The 5,741-nt window shown below is 36.8% G+C and overlaps 1 long non-coding RNA gene across 1 annotated transcript; it reads left to right on the forward strand.

The window, feature by feature from the left end:
* Window positions 1–1,096: 1,096 nt before the first annotated feature.
* Window positions 1,097–1,647, forward strand: LOC108944462 (uncharacterized). Its single transcript, XR_004506039.2, has 3 exons — window positions 1,097–1,227; window positions 1,309–1,425; window positions 1,503–1,647. It is a non-coding gene; the product is annotated as an uncharacterized lncRNA (long non-coding RNA).
* Window positions 1,648–5,741: the final 4,094 nt, after the last annotated feature.

Below are 5,741 nucleotides of genomic sequence, written 5' to 3' on the forward strand. Positions count from 1 at the left end.
TTAACACACTTTATACACCTTACTATCATGGTCACGTGGTACCTTGTATGAGTACTAGTCCATAAATACCGGGTATTATAGCTCGGACCATATTTTATCCCAAATTGTCAAAATCTAAACGAAACTCATTTTCTTCGATTCGCTTACCCTCTCACCTTCACGAATTTACTTATCACTTGTTTGAAATAACATAATGCTTATAATCTCATTCCCGAACTTACGTCGATTAACTTACGATGAAACTTTATGTACGGAAACATGGGGTGTAACACATGATCCAGATAATGTCATTAATGACCCATTTTTACGTGGTATAGCTTGGGGACCTGACCCTAGAGTCAGAATGATGTCTAAATACTTGGTCAATGGGTACAAGTTTCATACAGAAGAATGGTCTAATGGATAGAAAACCAACAATAGTGGGGTGTGGGTGAAAGGTGATGGAGTATACGGTAGGTTGGCCGAAGAAAACGTTGGTACTTTTTCGATGCAAATTGTATGATCCAACACCGAATAGAGGTACAAAGGTGCACGCCCAGTACAAAATAGTTGAAATTAAACCCATGGGGCAGCATAGACTTTATGATCCCTTTATCATTGCACAAAAGGTAAAACAAGTGTATTATGCTCCTTATCCTTTGAGAAAGAATACATCTGCATGTACTTTTAGATATGTTAACATTAAGGGATATTTATTTATAATTAAAACCTTTAAAACTTTAAGATGTTTATTTATTATATATAGGTTAACTTTAATGTAGGTTTTTGCCATCCTTTCAGTCTACACATTTGGTTATGGATTCTATGAAGCCATTTTATCATGAGCCGTGGAATTCTTGGAGATAGATACCGTACAACATAAAAGAGCACATGTGGAATCAATTAAGGGTAAAAATTTCTTATATTTATTTAATAATTATCATCTTCATTTAGTGTTACTTTTTTATATTGCAGACAAAGTGTACATGGCATCCTCAGCATTAAAAAAAAAATATTTTCGAGAAGAAGGCTACTAAGCGGATTAAAGATACTTTGTTCACTGCTCGGAATTCTTGTAAAATTCATGGGTGGTTAAGAGAAGATGTTTGGGATAAAGTTCTTGAGAAATGGAATACCGCAGAATAGAAGAAGAAGAGTGAACAAGCAAAGGCAAACTTTGCCTCCAATAAAGGTGGCTCGTTGCACGCAGGAGGTTCGATTAGTTTTGCGGCCCATAAACTAAGATTGGTAATTATTATAAATGTTTTCTTAGTTTTACATATAGAATTTTATGATTGTAATGTCTAACTCATACTTTTTGTTGTGAAGGAAAAGGAAAGAGGGCGAGATATGAGTCACGCTGAGGTCTTCGAGGAGACGCATAAGAAAAAGAAGAAGGATGGTGCAAGAGAACACTGGGTGGAAACGCGTGCGTCAGACACATATGTAAAATACTAACTTTATAATTATTTATGATTTATTAATATTAGTTTGTTTATATAATAGTTATGTTTTCATTTCAGGAAGATTATCTCAAAAGGGTGGAAGAATGGCAACAAACGCAGCCTCCTTCAACTCAACCAACACCTAATGATATGGCTTCATTGTGGACAGAGGCAACAGGTGGAGTAAACAAAGGAAGAGTCTACGGACTTGGAGTACGTCGACCTACAGGTCATCCAAACCCACTCTTAGTCAATTCTTCTTCTTCTAAAAATCAAGAACATATGGAAGATATGAGAAAAAAAATTCGTGATATGTAGCAACAGTTGGACTCCCAATTCGGAATATTTATTAATATGCAAAAAATCATGAGAAAACATGGGCATGATCTATCTCATGATGAGGATGAACAAACTAAATCTGATGTGAAGTAGTTTAGGTGTGGTGTTTTGGTTGATTGGTAAACTTGATTGTGAGAGACAACTTTATGTTTTGTTTTTAAACTTGAATGTGGGCTACTATTTGGATGTTTTTGTGCCCAAAATTATTAGGCTTAATGGATTTGTTGGTTTAGATTATGTTAATGGTTGGTATTGTTGGTTTAGATTGTGTTAATGGTTGGTATTCTTAGTTTAGATTGTGTTAATGGTTGGCATTCTTGGTTTAGATGTTTGTTAATGGTTAGTATTATTGGTTTAGATGTTATATTTGTTGATTGGTTGTTGGCATTGTTGTATTGTAATAGTTTGACAGGTGGTGTAGCTCGAAATTGAGCAGAATTCTGCTCAGTTTTACAGAAAATTCCTACTTATTGCCTACGGAAACACTCTGACAGCTGCCCAGATTTTACCAAAACACCTAGATTTCCGACTGAATCGACCGGAAATTTAAAAACATTTAATATTTAATAGTTTTCGACGGATATCATCGGAAATTAAATAAATTTTATTTTTTAATTATTAATTTTCGACGGTTTCGGTCAAAAATTATATATTTTTATTATCTAATTTTAAATGAATAATTATTTTTATTTATATTATTATGACCGATTCGGTCGGTAACATTTCGACCATTTTTGTCGAAAATTTGAAAATATTTGGTCGTTTGACCTTTTTGAACATTCCGACTACTTTGGTCAGAAATCACTGACGAATTTAGTTGGAAATTATTTTCCGACCAACGTTTTTCTGACCGACCAATTTTGGTCGGAAATTCATGATTTCCGACCGTTTAGACGGTCGGATTTCCGACCAATATAGACATTAGATTGTTCCCGATAACGTTTCTTACGTAAAAGATTGTTCCTTGTAGTTGAATTGCAAGCACTAAAGCATGTGTCATGTACTACCTATTGTTGCCATAAATCTTGCCTTGACTTATTAGAAATATATAAAGTAAATTAACTATAAAAGAAAAAAAAACTCTTAACTTGTGTGTAGGGTTCATGTCGAAATATACAATTAGGATGTGGTACCATGAGTACAGTCAAACCTCTTTATAATAACCGTGTTAGTTCCAATATTTTTTGGAGGCTTAGCGAAGTGCTAATATAGAGGACAAATATTATAACATAACATAAGAAATTGATTCCGATAAAAACTTGACTTTTATAGTGAATGACTGATATATAGGGATGTTGTTATAGAGACGTTATCACAACGCAAAACACATTATAGGTCGTGATGGGCCCCAATATCGCCGTTAGGCAAGCGTGTAACGCTCCAGCCTATCATTTTGAGAATATTAGCCCTGATCCCCTATTGATTTCTCTATCTGTTATATTTTGTGGTTATGTGACTTGCTAGGGTGCTTCGTATCGGGTTCGGGAGAGTTTTAGAGTGGAATGGGACACATAGTCCCTAAATTAAAAGTTTAAGTTGTAGGAGTTGACCATAGTTTGACTTGTGTGAAGACGATTCTGGATTGGAGTGTTGGCGATTCTAATGGCTCTGTATGGTGATTTGAAGGTCCGTATGTCATTTAGGCGCTAATTGGAGAAATTTGGAAGATTTTGAAATGTTTGACCAGGAGTGGACTTTCTGATATCGGGTTCAAATTCCGATTCTGAAAGTTGGAGTAGGTCTGTCGTGTCATTTGTGACTTGTGTGCAAAATTTGAGGTCAGTCGGACGTGATATGATAGGTTTCGACATCCAATGTAGAAGTTAGAAGTTCAAACGTTCATTAGGCTTGAATCGATGCGTGATTCATGGTTTTAGTGTTGTTTGATGTGGTTTGAAGGCTCGACTAAGTTTGTATGATGTTTTGGGACTTGTTGGTATGTTTGGTTGAGGTCCCGAGGGCCTCGATTGATTTTCGGATGGTTAACAGATCAATTTTGGACTTAGAGGTTGGTTGAAGTTTTCTGATGTCTGTGTGTCTGGTTTCCTCTTTCGCGATCACAAAGAATGGTACGTGATCATGAAGGATTGTTGCTGGCAGGTGGTGATTTATTCTTCGCGTACGAGATATTAGACCCGCGTTCGTGTAGCTTTGAGAGTCTCACGTCATAGCGGACGCGAGAAGGTTCACACGTTCGCGTAGAGAAGTGGTCAGTTGGGGCATCAGGCTTTAAGCCTACACGATCGCGTAGTTGTGCACGCGTTCGCAAAGAGTCAGGTCGGGTAAGCATCGTGTTCGCAATTGTGTATTCACATTCACGTAGACTATTTTGGAGGCTATGATTATTTGTTCTTCGCGATCACGACGTAGGTTCCGCGATCGCAATGCATAGCGTCTGGGCAGAAACATAAATATTTCAAAACGAGGGTTTGAGTTCATTTTGACAATTTGATTTTGGGAGCTCGGTGGGAGGCGATTCTTGGAGATATTTTCAAGGGAGTGATTGGGGTAAGTGGTTCTTACTTAGTTTTGGTTAAATTCCATGTTTATATCTTTGATTTCATCATTTATTTAGTGATTTGGATTGAAAATTGGGGAAATGGAGGAAAGTCCTTAGATCGGATTTTGGGGATTTGATCGAGATTTTGATATCAGATTTGTGAAATTCTTGTATGATTGGACTAGATATCGAATGGGTGTTTAGATTTTATAATTTTGGTCGGGTTCCGAGACGTGGGCCATGGTCGACCTTTTGGAGCAATTTTTCCAATTCTTTCAAAAACCATTATTTCATTATTTAAACTAGCTTCCTATAGTTATATTTATAGTATGAAATTGTTTTGTCTAGATTCGAGTCATTCGGAGTTGAAAAATCAAGGGAAATGCCTTCTAATTGATTGATTGAGTGTGGTTTGAGGTAAGTGACTTGTCTAACCTTGTTGGGGGAGGGGGGGAGGGGAAATTCCCCTTAGGATATGGTATTTTGGTGATAATTTGTGATATGGGAAGGGCGTGTACGCAAGGTGACGAGTGTGTACATGGGCTAAATTTTGAAATTCCAGTTTTTGCTACGTAGTTTCCTTTTTATGCCTTAATTGAGTTACTGTAGCACGTTATAGTCATTATGTTTGTCCTAATTTCACATGTCTACTTGTCTTATTTCCTATATGCAACTTGTATCACATGTTTAGTTGAATTACTTGATTATCTTGATTTCCGTATTCATTACTTAACTGTGGTAATTCTTTACTTGAAATTGCTATCCTTGAAATATCATTTATTTAGTTGTTGTGTTTTGGGTTTCGTGTTATTGTTGAAGTAATTGTTTGGTTGTTTGCACGAGGTTTCTATCGTGCGGTTGTTATTGTTGCACGAGGTTTTTGTTGTGTCGTTGTGATTATTGATATGCACGCGGTGGTATAAGGTATGGGTGTTGAAACGCATTCGGTGAGATAAGGTGGGCTTGATACGCGTGGCTCGTAGGGGAACTACTAGAAGCCATACGGTGTGATAAGATGGGCTTAAACGCAGGATGCTACTTCGAGAAAATAATTTTTAAAAACTAAATATAAAGGCTCCCGCGGTGATATAAGAAAAGACTGTGATTTATTTTTACGATTTGGGACTACTAGGCGGTATCACGGGAGTGCCCTTGTTGATATTCTTTATTTGCTGTATTGTTTGGTTCTTGTTTTCCTTAACATGTAAAATTCTTATTTTCCTTTCGAGTTGTATTAGCTTTCCTTGATTCCATGTTGTTATTTCCCATAAAGTCTTTATTGTTTACTTCCCTTTCATCTTCATTATATCATATTATATCTGTCTTGTTTCTTATGATCTCCAGTAGGGCCTTGACCCGACCTCGTCACTACTCTGCCGAGGTTAGGCTTGGCACTTACTGGGTACCGTTGTGGTGTACTCATACTATGCTTCTGCACATGTTTTTGTGCAGATCCAGGTAAATCCTATAAGCCTCGA

Source organism: Nicotiana tomentosiformis, chromosome 9 (genome assembly GCF_000390325.3).
Source record: "Nicotiana tomentosiformis chromosome 9, ASM39032v3, whole genome shotgun sequence".
Taxonomy (NCBI): domain Eukaryota; kingdom Viridiplantae; phylum Streptophyta; class Magnoliopsida; order Solanales; family Solanaceae; genus Nicotiana; species Nicotiana tomentosiformis.